This window comes from Pleurodeles waltl, chromosome 6 (assembly GCF_031143425.1).
Source record: "Pleurodeles waltl isolate 20211129_DDA chromosome 6, aPleWal1.hap1.20221129, whole genome shotgun sequence".
Classification (NCBI taxonomy): Eukaryota; Metazoa; Chordata; class Amphibia; order Caudata; family Salamandridae; genus Pleurodeles; species Pleurodeles waltl.
In genome coordinates, this window is record NC_090445.1 from 1,545,734,167 (window position 1) to 1,545,758,125 (window position 23,959).

The 23,959-nt window shown below is 44.9% G+C and overlaps 1 protein-coding gene across 14 annotated transcripts in view; it reads left to right on the forward strand.

Annotated features, from left to right (window-relative positions):
- Positions 1-23,959, forward strand: part of KIF1B (kinesin family member 1B) — a 1,289,105-nt gene that overhangs the window by 975,090 nt on the left and 290,056 nt on the right. The gene's annotated exons all lie outside the window — the stretch shown is intronic.

The window sequence follows — 23,959 nt, forward strand, 5'->3', positions numbered from 1 at the left end:
CCTTCTTCTTGTTAAGGTTGCAGGAATCTAGTTTCCTAGGTTCTGGGGAGCCCCTAAATACTGAATTTAGGGGGGTGTTTAGGTCTGGGAGGGCAGTAGCCAATGGCTACTGTCCTTGAGGGTGGCTACACCCTCTTTGTGCCTCCTTCTTGTGGGGAGGGGGACACATCCCTAATCCTATTGGGGGAATCCTCCATCCTCATGATGGATGATTTCTAAAAGTAAGGGTCACCTCAGCTCAGGACACCTTAGGGGCTGTCCTGACTTTTGGGAGACTCCTTGTTTTTCTAATTATCTCCTCCAGCCTTGCCGCCAAAATTGGGGGCAGTGGCTGGAGGGGCGGGCATCTCCACTAGCTGGGATGCCCTGTGGCGCTGTAACAAAAGGGGTGAGCCTTTGAGGCTCACCGCCAGGTGTTACACTTCCTGCAGGGGGAGGTGAGAAGCACCTCCACCCAGTACAGGCTTTGTTCCTGGCCACAGAGTGACAAAGGCACTCTCCCCATGTGGCCAGCAACACGTCTGGTGTGTGGCAGGCTGGCAGAAACTAGTCAGCCTACACTGGAAGTCGGGTATGTTTTCAGGGGGCATCTCTAAGATGCCCTCTGGGTGTGTATTTTACAATAAATTGCACACTGGCATCAGTGTGCATTTATTGTGCTGAGAAGTTTGTAGCCATTATGGTACTGTGGAGTTCGTGTTTGACAAACTCCCAGACCATATACTATTATGGCTACCCTGCACTTACAATGTCTAAGGTTTTTTCTTGGACACTGTAGGGGCATAGTGCTCATGCACCTATGCCCTCACCTATGGTATAGTGCACCCTGCCTTAGGGCTGTAAGGCCTGCTAGAGGGGTGACTTATCTATGCCATGGGCAGTGTGAGGTTGGCATGGCACCCTGAGGGGAGTGCCATGTCGACTTAGTCATTTTCTCCCCACCAGCACACACAATCTGGCAAGCAGTGTGTCTGTGCTGAGTGAGGGGTCTCCAGGGTGGCATAAGACATGCAGCAGCCCTTAGAGACCTTCCCTGGCATCAGGGCCCTTGGTACCAGTTACAGGGGACTTACCTGGATGCCAGGGTGTGCCAATTGTGGAGACAAAGGTACAATTTTAGGTTAAGAACACTGGTGCTGGGGCCTCGTTAGCAGGCCTCAGAACACTTTCAAATCATAACTTGACATCAGCAAAGGCAAAAATTCAGGGGTAACCATGCCAAGAAGGCATTTCCTTACAGGCAGTTCCTGTCGCGGGCGCTAGGCCTACCCACGCAAGTGAAGTACCATTTTTATCGGCAGACATGGGGGAACACAGAATAGCAAAACAAGTGTTATTGCCCCTTGTCTTTCTCTACACTTTTTCTTTCAAATGTATACAGTGTTTAAAGAAGACGTCTATTTGAGAAATGCCCTGTAATTCACATGCTTGTATGGGCACCCCGGAATTCAGAGATGTGCAAATAACCACTGCTTCTCAACACCTTATCTTGTGGCCATTTTGGAAATACAAAGGTTTTCTTGATACCTATTTTTCATTTTTTATATTTCAGCAAATGAATTGCTGTATACCCGGTATAGAATGAAAACCCATTGCAAGGTGCAGCTCATTTATTGGCTCTGGGTACCTAGGGTATTTGCTTAAAAAAATCTGACATCGCAGGAAAAAGTTACAAAGTAAAACGTGGAGAAGAATGGTTGTTTTTTTACCTCAATTTCAATATTCTTTTATTTCAGCTGTTATTGTCTGTAGCAAACACTTGAAGGATCTACACAAATGACCCCTTGCTGAATTCAGACTTTTGTCTACTTTTCAGAAATGTTTAGCATTCTGGGATCCAGCATTGGTTTCTCACCCATTTCTGTCACTAACTGGAAGGAGGCTGAAAGCACCCAAAATAGTAAAAATGGGATATGTCCCAGTAAAATGTCCACATTGTGTTGAAAAATTGGGTTTTCTAATTCAGGTCTGCCTGTTCCTGAAAGCTGGGAAGATGGTGATTTTACCACCGCAAACTGTTTGTTGATGCCATTTTCACAGGAAAAACCACGAGCCTTCTTCTGCCGTCCTTTTTTCCCCTTATTTTTAAAGAAAACAAATTTTTTGCTGTATTCTGTCTAATTTCTTGGTCTCCTTCAGGGGAACCCACAAAGTCTGGGTGCCTCTAGAATCCCTAAGATGTTGGAAAAAAATAACGCAAATTTGGCATGGGTAGCTCATGTGAACAAAAGGTTATGAGGGCCTAAGCGCGAACTGCATCAAATAGCCAAAACAAGGCTCGGCACAGGAGGGGAAAAGGCCTGGCAGCGAAGGGGTTGAATCTAAGGCCATTGTTTGACACCATGGTTCACAGTGGATTTAATATCACCCCTGCCATTTGGTATGACCGTGACACCATCTTTGATAACTATCTCCTTGAAATAGCCCTCCCTTCAAGTCCTATTCAGTCAAATACATTTGAGAGAAAAATCTCTTGACAGTCATCGCCACTAAATACACTCAACCCATCATGGACCCCATACACTCCACAATTTTCCTCACAGCTGATTCATGTGGACCACTCCAAAAGTATCTAAAAGAACTATTCACAATATATGGTACTCAGAAGCACTGAAACTGTAAAAAAACAAAAAGAAGAAAATTCATCAATTGGAATTTTTCTGTTTTCCTGCACTGCCCTCAAACATGCCAAAACCACTTACCATATCACTATCTTGAAAGCCAGAAAAATAATTTTATTCATGGCAAATTTAAAATGCAATGGACTGTCCCTGAGAATTCTTCAAGATGCTTAAGAAGAAAATGTGTTACCTACCTGTAACTGTAGCTCTCCAGTATTGGAATCTTTCATAGATTCACATGCTTAAATCATTACCCGTCGTCGCGATGGGAGTCCCCGGTACAATTACACAAGTAGTGTTGAAATATATTAATACAAGTGCCCTAGGCCTCTTCAATTTAATAGTCTATCATAGTCATTTGAAGAAAAAGGACCAAACGTGAGCATCCACCAACCAGACGACACCACCCTCTAGAATCCTCCTGAGCGAAGCTACAGCACCTCAGATTTTCCAAGCAAATTAAGGATATATATATATATATATATATATATAGCAATATTTCAAACAAAATATCGTCTGTTAACCCCATCCTTATTTCTCTCCCTTTTTTTTTTTAAACATGAAAAGCATTGGGTCCGTATCCAAATGTAACAGACATAAATAATGTGCATATGTGATCTAGGATGGATTGATGAAAGAGAAGGCTCACCTTCACCTGAAGAGGTTCCTGAGGACTGCCAGACCCACTGCTCCCTCTCCCTGAGATAGTGCTTCCAAGTAGTAATGTCTTGTAAATGTATGGCAGCTTTTCCATGTTGCTGCTCTGCAAATGTCTTGCACAGGAACCCCTGCAAACAGCGCTGCTGAGGAAGAAACTGCCCGCGTAGAGTGAGCGCGGACCAGTGAATGCAGTGGTTTGCCCGCTGCTTGATGGCAGAAACGAATGGCTGAGGAGATCCCTCTGGCTATACTCTACTTGGAGAGTGGTTGACCTCGTCTGGGTGCACTGTAAGCTACGAACAATTGATTGGAGCAGCGAAAGGACTTAGTTCTGTCCAGGCAATATTTAACACATCTGTTAATGTCTAAGGAGTGTAATGCTCTTTCCGCAGGAGTAGATGGATGTGGAATAAAGGTTTTAAAAAAGAAGGGCTCGTTCATGTGGCAATCCGAAGGGACCTTCGGGATGAAATGCGGGTTCGTGCGTAGCAGTAATTTGTCTTGTTTGATCTGCAAGAACGGCTCCTGTATGGAGAGGGCCTGTATCTCACTGACCCGTCTGGCTGATGTGAGAGCCACCAGTAAAGCAACCTTCCAAGAAAGGAATTTCAGAGAAGCACGATGGATCGGTTCAAGCGAATGCTTCATTAACTGTGCTAGAACAATATTCAGGTTCCACGAGGGAGGAGGAGGTCTGAATGGAGGAAAGACCCTGAAAAGTCCTTTCAAAACCGTTTGATTAATCTAGAGGAATACAGCGAAGGTGAAGAGTCTGAACGCCTGTATGATGCTATTGCCGCCAGATGCATCTTTATGGAGAAATGCGCCAGGCCTGATTGCGCTAAATGCAATAAATAAGGCAATAATTGTTCCGGTGGTGACGACGGAGGATCAATTTGATGCTAGTGACACCAGAAACAAAATCTTTTCCATTTGCAAGAATAAGCCTTATTAGTGCTATCTGCTCTAGCTTGGATAAAATGTCCCTACATTCCTGTGGGATATTCAGATGTGCAAACTCCTTGTGCTCAGAAGCCATGCTGACAAGCGCATCGGTTGAGGATCCGGGTGCGATATTTGCCCTTTGTTCATTGTTAGTAAGTGCAGAGACGGTTTCAGCGGAATGTGAGGCTTCATTGATAGAAGAAGAAGCTCTGCAAACCAGTGAGGCCAGTAAGGAGCTATCAATATCCGGGTGCACGGCTCTGCCTTCATCTTTGTGAGGACTCTTGGGATCAATGGAATTGGAGGAAAGGCGTAAGCAAAGATGACTGACCAAGCTATGGAAAACACATTCCCCCAAGATCCCTTTTGGAGATGCCAGCTTGCGAAGTACTGGCATTTGACGTTTCACTTGCTGCCGAACAGGTCGATTTTGGGCATTCCCCACTGGGAAAAGATTTAATCCACTGTGGACTGGTCCAGCTCCCAATCGTGGCAGCTCGATCTTTGTCTCCTGGGCGAGTCCGCTATCTTGTTCTCTATCCCCGGCAGATGCACTGCTGTGAGTCTGATGCCTTGCTGCGAGGCCCAATTCCAAATTTTTTGGGCTTCCCTGGAGAGGGTGAGAGATCTCGTACTTTCTTGTTTGCTGAGGTAATGCATTGTAGTGGAGTTGTCTGTTCTTATTGCTACGTCTGATCCAGCTATCTTCGGAAGAAAAGCCTGCATGCGAGATAAATTTACTTCCACCCAGCGTTTCCCCAAGTCTCCCGATAAAAATGGTACCTCACTTGTGGGGGTAGGCCTAGCGCCCGCGACAAATAAAGCCCCAAAACACAACGTGGACACATCACATTTTCACAAAGAAAACAGAGCTGTTTTTTGCAAAGTGCCTAGCTGTGGATTTTGGCCTCTAGCTCAGCCGGCACCTAGGGAAACCTAGCAAACCTGTGCTGTTTTGAAAACTAGACACCTAGGGGAATCCAAGACTTGTGGGGCTCTGACCAGGGTCTGTTACCCAGAATCCTTTGCAGACCTCAAAATTTGGCCAAAAAAACAGCTTTTCCTCTCATTTCGGTGACAGAAAGTTCTGGAATCAGAGAGGAGCCACAAATTTCCTGTCACCCAGCATTCCCCCAAGTCTCCAGATAAAAAAAGGTACCTCACTTTTGTGGGTGGGCCTACTGCCCGCGAAAGGAAATGCCCCAAAAAACTATCTGGACACATCAAAATTATCAAATACAAAACTACCTGTTTTTACGGGGGGGGCACCTGCGTTTTTGGCCCTAGGCTCAGCAGCCTTCTAGGGAAACCTACCAAACCCAGACATTTCTGAAAACTAGACACCCGAGGACGTCCAGTGAGGTATGACTTGCGTGGATCCCCCAATGTTTTCTTACCCAGAATCCTCAGCAAACCTCAAATTTTGCAAAAAAAATCCGATATTTTTCCCACATTTGTTGTGTGGGATCACCGCACTGGGACAAACTTCATACCACCCAATGTTCCCCTCAGTCTCCTGGTGAAAATGATACCTCATTTGTGTAGGTGGGCCAAGTGCTTGTGGATTTTTCTACATGGCAGCGTCCCAAAGTCCATAAAGTGCAGCCCTCACCATTCCAAGTGGGACGATTTTGAGAGTTAGCCAAGCTCCCATGGCCCAAATGTAAAACTAAAACCCAAAATAATCAAATGTCTTCTTGCTTGCTGTGGGATAAGATGTTTTAGAGTGCAGGGGAGAGCTGAAAGACTGTTACCCCCTTCAGTTGGGGTGGGGGCGTAACCAGGCCCATACTGGTTGGTAGCCACCACCCCAGTATTTTTTGTTATTTTTAAATTCCCTGGCATCTAGTAGACTTTCAAACCCCACATACCCCCTGCCCTCCCGCCCCTCCTACCACCACCCTCCCCGGGTGTGGATCGGGGTAATTGTCCCATCTGCCCATCTCTAAAAAACCAAAACCAAAAACAAAAAAATATTTTTTTTAGCCCTGGCGCCTAGAGGTTTCTACCACACCTGGGGGCAGATCGGCCTAATAACAATAGGCCGATCTGCCCCCGGGTGGGGGGGGGCAGAAATGACCTAAAATAAAATTGCCCCCCTCCCCCGGGGAGCGACCCTTGCCTAAGGGGTCGCTCCTCACCTCTAAAAAAAGAAAAAAAAATGTATCCCTGGCACCTAGAGGCTTCTGTCCCCCTGGGGGCAGATTGGCCTAATAACAAAAGGCCGATCTGCCCCCAGGGGGGGCAGAAATGGCCTAAAATAAATTTCCTCTCACCCTCCCCCTGGGGAGCGACCCTTGCCTAAGGGGTCGCTCCCCTTGCGTGACATTGGCGCAAAAAAATATATCCCCCGTGCCTAGTGGTATCCGGCCCACAAGAGGGGCAGAAATAGTCTAAATACAATGTGCCCCCCAGGGGAGCGACCCTTGGTTAAGGGGTCGCTCCCCACCTCTAAAAAAAAAAAGTTTAAAAAAAACTACTTTTTTTTTATCCGTGGCGCCTAGAGGCATCTGCCCCCAGGGCAGAAATGGCCTAAAATAAATATGCCCCTCCACCCCGCCTGGGGAGCGATCCTTGCCTAAGGGGTCGCTCCCCTTGCGTGACATTGGCGCAAAAAAAAAAAAAAATCCCCGGTGCCTAGTGGTTTCAAGGGGCAGAAATGGTCTAAATACAATTTGCCCTGGCGCCTAGAGGCTTCTGCCCCCCCCCCGGGGGGGGCAGGTCGGCCTAATAACAATATTAGAGGGGTGGGGGGGGCAGAAATGGCCTAAAATAAATTTGCCCCCTGAACCCCCAGGGAGTGACCCTTGCCTAGGTGGTCGCTCCCCTTGCATGACATTGGCGCAAAAAAATAATAATAATCCACGGTGCCTAGTGGTTTCTGCCCGCCTTGGGGGCAGATTGACCTAACAAAAATTGCCTGATCTGCCCCCAAGGGGGGCGGAAATGGTCTAAATACAATTTGCCCCCCATGGGAGCCACCCTTGCCTAAGGGGTCGCTCCCCATCTCTAAAAAAAAAAACAACTAAAAAAAGAAACTCAAGAAAAAATTAGCCCTGGCTAAGGGGACCGAACCTTGCCTAAGGGGTCCTCCCCTTCCGTGAATTTGGCGTAAAAAAGGGGGGGGGGGGGTGGGAATGGCCTAAATATAATTTGCCCCCTAGGGAGTGACCCCTTGCTCCCCAACTAAAAAAACACAAAAGAAACACATTAAAAAAAAAGATCCCTGGTGCCTAGTGGATTTTGATGGAGAGATTGGGAGTGTCTTCCAAAGGATTCAAATAAATTGCTGTCACAGATGGGTGAGCTTGGTAATGTAGAGATTACACCTATGGATAATGAGTGGGGCATGCAATCTACTTTTGGGGCCATTGGTGAGTTTGAGGGAGTAATTCTGTTGGCTAATGTGTTGAAATGTAAGGGAGAAGGCAGTGAGCCAGGTTTAAGTGATGATGGGATAGTCTAAAGCGGGGATGATAATCAAGTAATTGAAGTTCTAGGAATGCCTTCCAGCATATCTCACATTACATTAGATACGTTTTGTCATACATTTTGTTTTACACTGACAATTGGTAGAGGAATGGTGAGGGTTTAGGATCCCAAGATTTTTTTAGGGATTATAAGGATTTTAGGGATAGTAAAGTTGTAATTCATCAGATTCTATAGCAGTTCTGCGGAGTATTTCATAAACAAAGATACAGTATTCAGGAAAGGTATTTGTACCTAAAAGTAATCAATGGACTCTATATGTCAACAGTGGTGCTGGAGAAGGGTGCTGGTCGCGCACTTCCAAGGCCCAAATATTTAATGCTCAAATCAAAAGAGTGAGATGGAGGTTGAAATGCTGGGCTTTCTTTTGTAAATAGCTATGTAACATGACATGAAAGCCCAGTGGGAGTAAAGTCTCCAGTGGAAAGACAAGGGAAAAAGAAGATTTTCCTTAAAAAACCCTCATCCACCAGAGTTACCTCTTGGTGGCGTGCTTCATGATTATGCTCCTCCTGTTCCTCTGTGGAACGGGGTGTTCTGTGACCTACGTGTTGCGTGGGCGCACATTTTTGGAATATTTAGTCAATTTAACTCAGGTGTTGGGAATACAAGTCAAAGAGCAACATGAAATTGTGCAGTGGTTTTGAAGTGAAAGTAGTGAATCTGTCGTGCACTGATATTAAACTGCATATTATTCAGCTCTTTAAATCATTCAAAATAAATATTATGGCGATATCTGACTACATTTTCTTAGAAGTTCACTAATTTTCTAAGAACATGCCTCTTCTGTTAATATACTTCTTCGTGCTGTGGGCATAACACTGCTTCCATTCACTGTCTGCCAGAACATAGCCCTTAGCACAATGCAGCGCCAATGACTCATTTATCTAGCCATCATCTAAAAGAACAAATTCCATAGTTCATACTGGTATGTGAAGAAAGGCAAAGCAACATAAAGACTCTAAAATCCTGGTATGAGCATTAAAGTGTAACAATAAGCATTGGTGCCACTAAGTTACTTGCCAAAAATGATCAAATCAGTGTATATCATATGTTAATGCAGTGCACATCATTCTTTTATTGCAGGTAAGGATCATACAGAAATAGTGAAGTATTCTGTGACTGGAAGTTGACCCTAATTGCTTTAAGCAACATTTGTAAAGCCATAAACAATTTTCATAACCAAAAAGGGACGTATTTACAAACCCCTAGTGCCACCTTGTGCCACCCTAGCTTCATTTTCCTTACACTAAGGCGGTGGTAAGGAGTTCTTTCTCCCACGCCTTATTGACAAAGAGGGACAATGCTTGCATTGCACCACTTTGTAAACCCTTGCCTCACATTATGCCTGCGCAAGGCATGATGTATGCGAAGGAGGCGTTCCGATGCTGGGAGGCCCGAAAAAATAGTGCAGTAAAATTTGAAACATTTCACTGCGCCATCTTTTTCACGCTATTGTCCTAATGACCACCATGGTGCACTGTATTGCAAATACAGTGCAACTATGGTGTCTTTAGGTGTGGCCGGGGGTGACGCAAGAAAGGTGGCTTATTGGGATCAATACGCCACTTTTTTGTAACTGTGCTCCAGAATGTCTCCTCATGCAAATACTTTTTTTTTTATAAATAGAAAAGGGTTAATTTGCATGAAAAATAAGGATTATGCAGCTTTTCCTTTGAAATGTCTGTCCTTTCTGCTGCTAGCATGTGTTTTTAGTAAGCAATGTCTGTTTAAGACTGCAGTTCGACCTCCTTTCTACAGGGGCAGAGCTGAGCAAAAATATTAACACACTTTATGAAACACAGGTCCCCGCAAGGCATTTTGGAAAAAAAAAGTTGTGAAAATTGACACAGATGTTCATGAAGTAATTTCTATTGTTTGGAATTCATTTCAGGTCCCCACAGTGCAATCAGGTGTGTGTGCCCACACACACCCTCCCCCCTTCATACACACACACCTCTCTCTCAGGTTTCCTTAGCTTGTTGGCTATTACACCTTCATTTGGGGGTGCAGAGTTGCTCTCTGCAGAAGGTAAGATGTTGTATTATAAGGAGTAGTATCCCTTATAGGGAATTTTTCATATTTTTTAAGAAACAGGGTCTTTGTGAAGAAGTTTTTCTTCCTCTTTTTCTTCTAGTTGGTACTGGGCAACCTTTGGGTTCCATGTAAGGATTATACACCACTAAGGGTGTCTGTTTCATACGTCTTTCTTCAACTGTCAAAGATAACTGTTGTTTTACACTATTTGGTATGTACATTCTACTTTACCAATGATACAGTAGTGTCATTTTTCTTCTTTTGGTTGATTTGATACATTGCAAACCAGAGAGTATGATATTTTGGTCTTAAATGTTTTGTGTCAGATAGTCATCATAGTTGTGAGGAGAGGCCTATTTTTAACATGCTTAGCCCCCCACTTTTTGCCTTGTGTATGATGTAGCCTAGAAATTGTAGTGCCCAGAGCCTCTGCTAATCAGGTTCCCTGTGCCAGGGCTCTTTCCCTTAACCTGTTGTGATTCCCTGGCACAATTGGATACCCTTTTGGCTACCACTATAAGTCCCTAGTAAATGGTACTTAGGTATCCAGGTCACAGGGTACTAATGGTAGGCTCCAGAGAGAAGCAGCACTGATTGTTCCACCCCCTAGGGCCATGCATTGCAATACACCCAGCACTGCCATTGCAGGCTTAGCACCTTGATGCACACCTAAAAAGTAAACTCAACATGGCACACTGCCTTTGTGCCCTGCGAACAACACACTGCATACAATATGGCCTTCCAGCCCTATGGCAGTGTGCTCCATACTTTATGTGAGGGCATAGCTGCATGAGCGGTATGCCCCCACTATGTCCTTACCAAATCTTGTGCATAGTGAGGGGACAGAGTAGACATTTTAATACATGTGCTGGACACTGGTCAACACAAGTTTCGCAGCTACATGATGGCCACTGTGAATCCTTGTTCTCTGCCAGCCTTTTCATGGAGGTTTTACCACCATGAAAAGGCTGGTGGAGCCTAGGTGCAGGGGTTACCGGGGGGGCCCTGCACTGCCCCATGCCAAGTGCATGGGCAGTGCAGGGGCCCCCCTGCTCAGCACCATCGCAATGTTCACTGTCTGCTTTGCCACCAGTGAGCATTGCGAAGGGTGCTGGTGCACCCTTCTGGCTACAGCATTGCCGTTGGCTCGATTACAAGCTGGAGACAATGCTGTAGCTTGGTTTCCACTAGGCTAGCGGGCAGAAACTGAGGTTTCTGCCCACCGACCTAGTGGGAAACTCGGAATAACTCCAGTGGGGAGGTCGCCACTTAGGCAGCGGCAACTCTGTTGGGAGTTTGAAGGAGATGCTTTCCCTGCGCTAAACCCGAAGTGAGGCCCTATGTGTTTCCTCTTAAGAATTCTTATGAATACAAAGTCAATTCCTCTTGTAATAGTCTGGTTTTCTTCTGGTTAGAGACTCTCAATATTGTTTTTCAGTCATACGACACAATTGACATACTGACATGGGTGAGATTATCCCATGTTTTCCATGTCTTATGATTTTAATTACCTGTAGTTTCTTCCATAGGTTTTAATGGTGTATAGTATGTTATTACTCACTTTAACTATTATGAGTGTCCGGTCTTTTTCTCTTGTTCTAGACCGGTTTTGTGATATTTAGAGACTTTTTCAAAGGTCTTAGTTTGCAGTCCTTTCTCTGGGTTAATATGCTTTGGTATCTGTTTCTAAAGTAAGGAATCTGTGCCTAGATGTCTCTATTAAATGAACAAGTTACTTACTTTCTTTAACACATTATTTGGTAGAGACAGGATCTAGCTGCAGATTCCTTAATGACCCTCCCATTCTTTCTGCTCTGTGAACTGAGTAAACTTTGGTCTCAGAGATTTCCTTATGGAAATCAACACCTTGAATTAAGAATTTGGTGATTATTTGACACAAGGGTGTCTTTTGTTCAAAGCACACTGTTTCCTTAGGGAGTTTTTAGGTGTGGCTCCACATTTTGAGCGCGGAAAATAGTCACGGTAGAAACTGACATCATCAGGTCAGCGAGGGGGTTATATGGACTCCGCTGATGTCACACCTGGTGGATGACGTCAAGACAGATACGTTTCACACCCTCTACCGACGCGCGGACGTACTATGGGAATAAAAATTCCAGATGCAGGCTCGTGCCTGGGGAAGAGTCTTAACTAAGGAATCAGCAGCTTGATCCTGTCTCTACCAGGTAAAGCGTTACTGAAGGTAAGTAACTTGTTTGTCAGTGACTATGTGCTCCCCATTGAGAAGGTCGGTGTAAAAGTAAAAGAAAGTTGACATCAAATACCGTTTTTATGTTGAGGAGGGACTCGTTGTTAAGGAATACTTTTTCTAGCTAGTCTTTCAAGCTGTCTGAGGAACAAGGTCTGCACACCAGACTCAAAGTTCTCGTGGAGCTGCTTACCATTCAGAGCATTCTCACCAGCAGTAACACTACCCTCTACCTCAGCTCACACTCCTGAGCCGAAGTCCTTCATCGATTCTGCCCCGTGCAGCAACAGTGCCACCCACACTTCTAATAGCCTCTCAACCTGTTTTACCTACATCACCGATGGTAAAGCCACCTGTGCTGCCTCAACCAGCTTTGCCCCCTTCATATACTGAGGCTTCTTTATTACCTGTTTAGAGTCGAACGTCTTCCAAAGGCAGCTGCAGAACTCCAAGATTATGGTGGTCCAATGACAGTCATAATGTGGCCACGCAGCTTTTTTCCTTTTTTAGGCTGCAGGCCTATAACAGACATGTATTTTATTTTCTTCATGTTTATAAAGGTGAAAAGATGAAACGTTTTTGGGCAGGGCAGCTTAGCTGCTATATGCTTTTACCCCAATTTTAAGTTTATGTTGGATTGTTGATGATTTTGCTCCTTTGTTCATTTTGAAATTTAAAAAAATGGAAAAATGCAAACAGGTGTTGCCTGTTAATAGACAGTTCATTTTCTTGCTTTTTGAAGAGTTTTTGTTTTATCTCCACTTGTAAGTGTTCTGGGCTCCCGTGCATTGGCACAAGAGTTCATTATTAATAGATTTAATGCTAGCAAACTGGTGCTACAGGTAAGTAAAATATTATTTTTTGTATTGATTTGTTTAGCCTGACAAACATCTAAGCTGTCTGTAGCCCAGACCTAAAGATCAACTTTTTACTTTGCACTTGCTTTTGGCTATTGTGGATCTTCAGACAGCTTCCTGTGTTCATTTAAAGTCACTTTTTGGTACTGTGTGAACAACATATGGGAGAGCACTAGTATGAAAAATGCTTACAAAATATTAAAGATAAAAGACAAGGAAAGCAGTTTTCATTGTGAAATCAAGCAGAAGACAGACTGTGAATAATAAGAAATAAAACAAGGGTTCTCACAGTTGATTATTCCCTCTGAGTTTTGTCGTAGCAGTAACTAACACCAAACATCTTGCCTAGTGATCTGTGAGAATCCAAGTAACAGAATACTGCTTGAACACAGTGTAATAACAACCCACCCATAAAGGCCTACTGGTTTTAAATATGCTTTTCACAAAAAGTTAAGTGAGGCCGACTGCTTTTGTTATAGGTTTTGATAATAAAAAGATCTGAGAGTGCATCTTATATGATGTTTCCCCATTAACCAATAAGGCTTTTATTTTTGGATTGTCCCCAAAAACATTCATGCCAATTTATATTGAGCACAGACTTTGCCACAAAGCAACCATTGGTATACAGTCATACAATTACAGATACATATCAAATTTCGCTGACAGAACAATATACAACCACCCCAAAACAGTTAGTGTGATTTTTAAACCTCTGATCTATTCTTAGGGTTTGTCTCAGGTGTAAACAACACTAAACGTATGGCCTACTGTGGTAGTTTCTCAGTTTTCATATAATAATGGTGAACCGATCAGTTCTATATCTTTTATCTTTGACTTGTCACCATCATCAACTGAGGCTTGCTAAATCTGCAAAAAGCTTTCTCGCCGGAGATTCAGAATTGCAGAAAGCAAAAGTATAAATGTTAACATAATTACTGTCGCATCTGGTGGATTAAGTCGTAACAGATTCGTTTGACGCCCTCTACCGATGCACTATGGGAAAAAATGTTCCTGATGCAGGCTCATGCCTGGAGAAGAGTCTAAACTAAGGAATCTGCAGCTTGATCCTGTCTCTACCAGATAATGCATTACCTAAGGTAAGTAACTTGTTTGTCAGTGACTATGTGCTTGCCATCGAGAGCTTGTTTGTTGTCAGGAAAGAGAAGGTCGGTATAAAAGTCAAGGAAGTTGATGTCAAATACCGTTTTTAAGTTGAGGAGGGACTCGTCATTGAGGAATCCTTTTTCCAGCTGGTCTTTCAAGGTGTCTGAGGAACAAGGTCCGCACACCAGATTCAAACTTCTCATTTACCTGCTTACCATTCAGAGCAGTCTCACCAGCAGTAACACTACCTTCTACTTCTGCTCACACTCCTGAGCCGAAGGCCTTCACCAGTTCTGTCCCCTGCAGCAACAGTGCCACCCAACCTGTTTTACCTGTATCACTGATGGCAAAGCCACCTGTGCTGCCTCAGCCAGCTTTACCACCTTCATATACTGAGGCTTCTTTATTACCTGTTTAGAGTCCAAGGTATTCCAAGGGCATATCCAGAACTCCAAGATTATGGTGGTCCAATGGTGGTCATAATGTGACCAGGCAGCTTTTTCCCTCTATTAGGCTGTCGGCCTATAACAAACATGTGTTTTATTTTCTCCACTTTTATAAATGGGAAAGGACGAAACGTTTCTGGACAGGGTATCTTAGCTGCTGTATGCTTTTAACCCAATTTTAAGCTTATTTTGGATTGTTGATGATTTTGCTCCTTTGTTCATTTTGAAATTTTTGAAAACGGAAAAATGCAAACAGGTGTTGCCTGTTTATAGACAGTTCATTATTTTGCTTTTTGAAGTGTGTAAGGAAATGGCTCCCTTTTGCAGTTACCCCCCACTTTTTGCCTGACACTGATGCTGACTTGACTGAGAAGTGTGCTGGGACCCTGCTAACCAGGCCCCAGCACCAGTGTTCTTTCACCTAAAATGTACCATTGTTTCCACAATTGACACACCCCTGGCACACAGATAAGTCCCTTGTAAAAGGTACCAGTGGTACCAAGGGCCCTGTGACCAGGGAAGGTCCCTAAGGGCTGCAGCATATGTTGTGCCACCCTAAGGGACCCCTCACCTAAAACATGCACACTGCCATTGCAGATTGTGTGTGTTGGTGGGGAGAAAAAGGCAAAGTCGACATGGCATCCCCCTCAGGATGCCATGCACACAAAATGCTGCCTGTTGTATAGGTAAGTCACCCCTCTAGCAGGCCTTACAGCCCTAAGGCAGGGTGCACTATACCACAGGTGAGGGCATAGCTGTATGAGCAATATGCCCTTACAGTGTCTAAGTCTATTCTTAGACATTGTAAGAACAGTGTGGCCATATTAAGTATATGGTCTGGGAGTTTGTCAAAAACGTACTCCACAGCTCCATAATGGCTACACTGAATACTGGGAAGTTTGGTATCAAACTTCTCAGAATTATAAACCCACACTGATGCCAGTGTTGGATTTATTAAAAAATGCACACAGAGGGCATCTTAGAGATGCCCCCTGTATTTTACCCAATCCTTCAGTGCAGGACTGACTGGTCTGTGCCAGCCTGCTGCTGAGAGATGAGTTTCTGACCCCCTGGGGTGAGAGCCTATGTGCTCTCTGAGGCCAGAAACAAAGCCTGCACTGGGTGGAGATGCTTAACACCTCCCCCTTGCAGGAACTGTAACACCTAGTAGTGAGCCTTAAAGGCTCAGGCTTCGTGTTACAATGCCCCATAGCACTCCAGCTAGTGGAGATGCCCACCCCCTGGACACAGCCTCAACCTTTGGCGGCAAGTTCACAGGCGATAATGAGAAAAACAAGGAGGAGTCACCCACCAGTCAGTACAGACCCTAAGGTGTCCTGAGCTGAGGTGACCCCTGCCTTTAGAAATCCTCCATTTTGATTTTGGAGGATTCCCCTAATAGGATTGTAACACGGGATTCCCCTCTCAGGGTGGAGGCACAAAGAGGGTGTAGCCACCCTCATGGACAGTAGCCATTGGCTACTGCCCTCTCAGACCTAAACACACCTCTAAATTCAGTATTTAGGGGCACCCCAGAACCCAGGAAATCAGATTCCTGCAACCTGAAGAAAGAAGAAGGACTGCTGACCTACACGCCTGCAGAGAAGGGGGAAGACGACAACTGATTTGGCCCCAGCCCTACCGGCCTGTCTCCAACTTCGAAAACCTGCTCCAGCGACGGATCCGACACGGACCAGCGACCTCTGAAGCCTCAGAGGACTGCCCTGACCCCCAGGACCAAGAAACTCCCGTGAGCAGCGGCTCTGCTCAAGAAACTGCAACAAACTTGCAACTTTTCACCAATTTTAAAGACTTCATGTTTCCCGCCGGAAGCGTGAGACTTAGCACTCTTCACCCAACGGCCCCGGCTCGACCTGCAGAAAAACAACACCTCAGGGAGGACTCCCCGGCGACTGCGAGCCCGTGAGTAACCAGAGACGACCCCCCTGAGCCCACACAGCGACGCCTGTAGAGAGAATCAAAAGGCTCCCCCTGACCGTGACTGCCTGTAACAAGAGACCTCACGCCTGGAAACAACACTGCACCCACAGCCCCCAGGACCTGAAGGAACCGAACTCTAATGCAAGTGCGACCCTCTGCCTAGCCCAGGCCCCTCTGCCTACAATCTAAAATCCGACGCCTGCTTTGCTCACTGCACCCGGCCGCCACTGTGCCGCGGAGGGTGTACTTAGTGTGCCTTCTCGTGTCCCCCCCCCCCCCCTGGTGCTCTACTAAAACCCCCTGGTCTGCCCCCGAGGGCACAAGTACTTACCTGCTGGCAGACTGGAAACGGAGCACCCCTGTTCTCCATGGGCGCCTGTGTGTTTGGGCACCTCTTTGACCTCTGCACCTGACCGGCCCTGAGCTGCTGATGTGGTAACTTTGGGATTGCCTTGAACCCCCAACGGTGGGCTGCCTATGCCCCCAGGACTGAGACTTGTAAGTGTTTTACTTACCTCCTAATCTAACCTTTACTTACCTCCCCCAGGAAATGTTGATTTTGCACTGTGTCCACTTTGAAAAAAGCTTATTGCCATTTTGACAAAGACTGTACATGATATTGTTTTCATTCATTCAAAATTCCTAAAGTATCTAAGTGAAGTACCTTACATTTAAAGTGTTTGATGTAAATCGTGAACCTGTGTTTCTTATAATAAACTAGGAAAATATATTTTTCAATATAAAAACCTATTGGCCTGGAGTAAGTCTTTGAGTGTGTGTTCCTCATTTATTGCCTGTGTGTGTACAACAAATGCTTAACACTACCCTCTGATAAGCCTACTGCTCGACCACACTACCACAAAATAGAGCATTAGAATTATCTACTTTTGCCACTATCTTACCTCTAAGGGGAACCCTTGGACTCTGTGCACACTATTTCTTACTTTGAAATAGTATATACAGAGCCAACTTCCTACAAATAATTTTTGTTTTATCTTCACTTTTAAGTGTTCTGGGCTCCCGGGCATTGGCGTGAGAGTTCAATATTAATAGATTTAATGCTAGAAAACTGGTGTTACAGATAAGTAAAATTTATTGATTAGTTTTGCCTGACCAAACGTCCAAGCTGTCTGTAGCCCAAACCTAAAAATCAACTTTTTACTTTTCACTTGCTTTTGGCTATTGTCGATCTTCAGACTGCTTCCTATCTTCATTTAAAGTCACCTTCGGGTAGTGTGTCAACAAAATATGGGAGAGCCCAAGTATTAAAAATGCTTACAGAAAAAATACAAATAAAAGACAAGGAAAGCAGTTTTCATTGTGAAATCAAGCGGAAGGCAGACTGTGACTAACAAGAAATAAAGCTAGGGTTCTCACAGTAGGCTCTACCCTCTGAGTTTTGTCGTAGTGGTAACTAACACCAAACGTCTTACCTAGTAATCTATGAGAATACATGTAACAGAATACTGCTCTATCTGCTTGAACACAGTGTATTAACACCCACCTATAAAGGCCTACTGGTTTTAAATATGTTTTTCACAAAAAATAAGTCAGGCTGACTGTTTTTGTTATAGGTTTTGATAATAAAAAGATATGACATTGCATCTGATATGATGTCTCCCCATTAACCAATAAGGCCTTTAATCACCAAAAAAACATTTATGCCAATTGTATTGAGCACAGACTTTGCCACAAAGCAGCCATTGGTATACAGTCATAAAATTACAGATATATACACAATTTCAGCTGACAGAACAATATACAACCCCTCCCAAAACAATTAAATAGTGCTTTAAAAACCTCCAATCTATCCTTAGGGTTTGTCTCAGGAGTAAACACCATCAAATGTATGGCTTACTGTGGCAGTTTCTCAGATTTTATATAACGTTGGTGAACCAAAATGTTCTATACCTTTTATCTTTGACTTGCCACTATCATCAACTGAGGCTTGCTAAATCTGCAATAAGCTTTCTCACAGGAGAGTCAGAAAGGCAGCAAGCAAAAATATAAATGTTAACATAATTACTGTTGGCAAAACAATATACAACCCCTCTGAAAAGGGCCAAGGAGGATTATTACATTGTAAATCTTCAGCTCCAAGTATTTGTCAGTCCAAGTAACCACCACCAAAAGCCCTGTCTACCTATGGTAGTCTGTGAGATTCTTAGTAACACATGTATATCTGTCTACAACCAGTAACATTTCGTTATAAAAAAGCCAGTTTTTCTGCCTATGTCAACACTTTTCATAATAAACAGACTCCCCCTTACAGCCTTCATCACTGACTTAATACCACAACCAACTCTGTTTTGCTGTATTAAGTATAATCATTCACCAAAAGCAAAAACTGCAATACAAGTGGTCTTTTGTCAGTGGAAGGACATGCCCAATCAAATGCAGTACTCATAGAAATTAACATGTGGGCGGTGACTATGCCACTCTCTCAGTATTCCTTCCAAAAGCTTGTTTTTCTGTTGGTCACATAAGGTACAGCAGCAGCCGTGAGGTCAAACCAGACCTAAACATTGTGTCAAAATAGGATTTTTGTATATTACGTCCAGCCACATTACTCTGGATAATTGTTGCTTCGGGAAAACATGGCCTTGGGTTTCCTGTGTCCCATTCATACTAGAATGTTTCTGTCTTATTTTATGAAATGTAGTACAATTAAGAGCTTCACAGACAGAAAAGTATGGCTCATTCGGGTTAAGTTTTAGACTCCTATAATAACAGGTGCAAATAGTGTATTAATCAACTTGTTTATAATTTATATGCTCTGGTCAATAGGGAGAGAGGAAGAAGATCAGGATACAAGCAAAAAATGTACCAAAACATTCAAGAGTGCAGAAAATTAGAAGGCACCAGCACCTGTGCAATATGTATAGGTTTTTGTAGGTGTGAAAGGCCTCACAGCCATCTCCCATAAAAACAGCAATGAAAATATTGATCTCTTATGCATTATGATTTTAGTGTAGTGCACTCTTAATTTCTTGCTGGACTAAGGACTTGTAGTCCTGGTTTGAACAGCATCTCATTGTGGGTGTATCCCCCTTTTGCTTTTTGTGTTGTGAGTTGATAGATAGCTGTTCTGAACTTCACAGTCTGGTATGCCTGTCCCATGAGTGACTTCAGATTTCTCTGAAGCGAACTCCTCTGTTGCACTTCCACTGTTGCATGGAACCATAAACTGTAGGAAACTTGCTGTTGTCTCGCTTTGTGCAACATTTATTCCATGCCACCTTTGGACATCATTGCCCCAGTGTGTAAATCGAAACTTACAGCGAGGCTGTATCATATCCCACACCTAGCTAGTTGCCACAGATTGACCTTCCTCCCAAACTAGGCATAAGCATTAGCCATGGTTAAATGTGCAGAGGAACAGAAAAACATTACATTGAATGTCCTATGACCACTTAAAGTGTGAGAGTGAGAGAGGTCTGGTATTCTGATTCCACTAACCCTTAAAAATAGAGATTTCTTAGCGTAGAAAGTAAAGAGGGGTGTGATATATTTACAGTTGAGATTACCACATGCTTACCTAACGCATCATTTTCTTGCTTATCAGTAACTAAGGGGCTCATTCTGAGCGCGGCGGGCGCCGCCCGCCGGGCGGAAACCGCCGAAAGACCGCACTGCGATCAATAGACCGCGGGGGTCATTTTGACTTTCCCGCTGGGCCGGTGGGCAATCGCCAGAAGATCGCCCGCCGGCACAGCGGGAAAGCCCCTGCAACGAGGAAGCCGGCTCCGAATGGAGCCGGCGGAGTTGCAGGGGTGCGACGGGTGCAGTAGCACCCGTCACGATTTTCACTGTCTGCATAGCAGACAGTGAAAATCTTTGTGGGGCCCTGTTAGGGGGCCCCTGCACTGCCCATGCCACTGGCATGGGCAGTGCAGGGGCCCCACGACACCAGTTCCCGCCATCCTGTTCCTGGCGGGTTTTACTGCCAGGAACAGGATGGCGGGAAGGGAGTCGGAATCCCCATGGCGGCGCTGCAAGCAGCGCCGCCATGGAGGATTCTCTGGCCCAGGGGAAATCCGTCGGGAAGGGAGTCGGAATCCCCATGGCGGCGCTGCAAGCAGCGCCGCCATGGAGGATTCTCTGGCCCAGGGGAAATCCGGCGGGAAACCGCCGGATCCCCTTTTCTGACCGCGGCTTTACCGCCGCGGTCAGAATGGGCACTGAAGCACCGCCAGCCTGTTGGCGGTGCTTCCGTTGCCCATGGCCCTGGCGGTTTAGGACCGCCAGGGTCAGAATGAGGGCCTAATTTTGCAGGAGAAAGCCTAAACAGGCACTCCACCTATATCACCCGAATTCTTCCCTAAATCCATTTGGACTGATCACTCAATATCCAAGTAAATAGATTGCTTTCCGCTCAGACAGTACAAATTTTGTGCTCTTTATCAAATGTAGTTGCTGGGTGATATGGTCTTTTGCAACATTGTTTCACTGCACAGGTATATGTTAGAATCCAGATGCATTTTTGATGGATGCTTCTAACCACAGATTCCATGCCTTGTGAATATTCCTCAGGCATCAGACTATATCTGGAAACTGTTCAGTAGTACCTCTGCCCGTCGACAGGTGGTGTCATGCAGTTCCCTGCCCTCATTGTTCTGCTCCAGAAGTGACATGTGGACTCACATATAAGCGTCACCCTTTGCAATTACATCAGTTCCTCTCTTTTCATGCCACCAGACGTAGATCCAGAGCTACCCTCTTGTCTCTGACAAGGCAGTTTTCTCTTAATATTATATCAGCATGCAAGAACAATATTACCCCCTAAGACTATAGGGTCAAACTATGTAATGACTGGGCCAAGCAGATGTCAGTGACAAACCGCCATCAGTTATGCCTTTGACGCTGAGGGTTGGAAAACTACTGCAAGGCCTGTAGGGATTGTGCCCAGATATACCCAAAAGCTATATGACACTGTGAGGTAAAGCTTTACGTCGCCAAACAGCAAAAGACTCCCCACCATGACCGATCAGGGTCAAGAGGGAGGTTCCAGTTTCAAAGTCATTCCAGCAGCAGATCTTCTTTGCTATATAAGTCATTGGGTAAGCAAAAATTAATCACAAGAAGTCCAAGTAGGACTCTGCCCCTTCCCGTCATTCTCGAACACCAGAGAAGTCGAAAGGACTTCTACATGCCTCCCAGCCTCGCTCTCGAACTCGATCACTCGTGGAGCTGATTCTGAATCTTATTCTGAGGCAACCCAAATTTCCGGGTCCAATGGGGACATCGCTGCAGATAGAAGAAGTCTGTGAAGCAATGCTGCATCTTTTAGACACCCTACCTGTTTCCTCTGGCTGCCTCCTGGCTCCAGGAAAATGTAAGGACCTCCAACTGGAGTCCTGCCACCTGGTCCACCCTTGGCACCTGCTGGAAACTCTGAACCCGCTGCGAGTTCTGCACTGACTTCAGTGCCTGCCACCTTTGGTACCTGACCCTCGAGCATTGATGTTAACACTGGGAAAAAAGGTGCAACCAATTGTGTTCTCAGACTCTGAGCAGACTTTATAACACAGGGCTGCTGCCTTCCGGCAACCCATTTGACTGACACTGGAAGGGCTCAAGTTCTCCACAGCCTTTTTGGGACACTTTCATATATTGACTAATGAGGGTGATCAGTTGGTTCCACAGTACACTGATGGCAATGGGTATGAGGAATTGCAAGATGTCAGAGACCTGTCTCGCAACCAGAGGAGAGTGCTGCCTTAGCTTTGGTAATGCGTATGGGCAGTTAAGGTTCTTAACCTCCATCTGCCAACTATGGAGTTAAAAAAATATATATATTGACTGACGTCCTTGAACCAGGTCAGACACATTCAGAATCTCTTCTGTACTTTAGTGAGGCCCTAACTGATACCTTACAATGGGCATTGGTGAAGCCATGGTCAGGGCTATCAGTAAACAGGTAAGTAGCTCAGTGCCATTGCCCCGCTCTGGGCAATCCAGCATTTCTGACACAACACCCGACCTTGTCATTCTTGCTCCGGCCCACCTCACTCAGTTCCTATGCCCCCTCCTTTCTCTTCTGTCTCCTGCTCCAAGCCCTGAAGAAGCTTGGGAATGACAAGGCAAGAGTCATTGTGGTAGCACCAGACTGGGCAAGGAGTGTGTGGTACCTGAAACTCCTGGGCATGAGCATCTGTCCTTTGATCTGGCTGCCACTTCAGGAAGATCTTCAGTCACAACAGCAGGGTAAGGTCGTGCACCTGCGCCTCTGCAAGCTTCATCTCCATACCTGGAGATTAAGTGATGACAGTTTAGTACTTTTGACTTTCCTTCTGAAGTTGTAGATGTCATACAGTATACACCTGCCATTCTGATAAGTTTATGCCATGGTGCTGCAGATCAAACCACTGCAAGACAAACTATCTGAAGAATTACTCTTTGTGTTGTCCATAGCCCAGCAAGGACTTGCTTTGTACACAGTTGAGGGATACTTATCTTCCCTTTCTGCTTTCTTGCTGTTGATGGACAGGCTTTCTTTATTTACATCATTTGTTGTGGTGCATTTATTGAAAGATTTGCAGCATTTGTTTCCAGTCATCATGTTTCAGTGGAACTTGAAACTAGTCCTCACATACCTGATGTGTACTACTTTTGAGCTGCTACACAGCTGTCCATTGCAGCTCCTCACTCTTAAGACAGATTTCCTGTTTGCAGTAACATCGGCACAGCATGAGTAAGCCACAAGAGCTCTCTCTCAACCCTCCGTACACCACAGTGTGTCAACACAAGCTTGTGTTAAGGATGCAGGCTTCTATTTTGCCAAATGTGGTCACTCCTTTTCATGTTCGGCTAACGATTTCCCTCCTTACATTCTTCGTCCATCATCAAAAAGGAAGAAAGTCTACATTGGCTTGATCTTAAAAGATCCCTAAGTTTATCATATCAAGGAACATCTTCTGGACAAAGAACTCTTTGTGGGATTTACTGGGTAAACAGGGGCAAAGCAGTACAGAAAAAGACCAGCTCCTGCTGGATTGTTCTCTGTATTAAAATCTGCTACACATTGACAAAGTAGCAGCACCCAGAGGGCTTTCAGGCTTACTTAACCAGAGCCAAGACTATTACCACTGCGTTGGCATATAGATTGCCTGTTCTGGATATTTGCCATGTGGCTATGTGGGCATCAGTTCATACATTTAGGAAGCACAGACCCACCACCTGCGAGGTACTGCTTTAGTGTCTATTCACAAGGTGAGAAATATGTGGATAGAAGTATTCATCAGAATAACCAGATATTTGCCTTCTGTAACACTCAGTTTGGTTAATCCTCTGTGTAACCACAGATTCCTCACTGTCCAACCCACCTGCTCTTTCTGTGAACTGAAGTCTTTTACCATTAAAAGGTCCCAGTCTAGAGATCGGCACACTGGTCTACCCTATCTGCTGCTGTGCTCTGTGTCTGGATTAGCCTAGAAGGCAACTGACATCAGTGCCCCTTAGTTGCGCTTATATGGGGCTCCACAAGTCGCTTTCGGAGAGGAACGACGTAATTTCCAAGTCGCATTATGCCATCTGCTTGCATGCAGAAATCCTGCTGAAAAGTTTCTGGATAGATTATGACGCATGGAGAATATTCATAAGGTGAGAAATCGTTGGTTACCGTAACCATTACAAATAGCATTACCATAG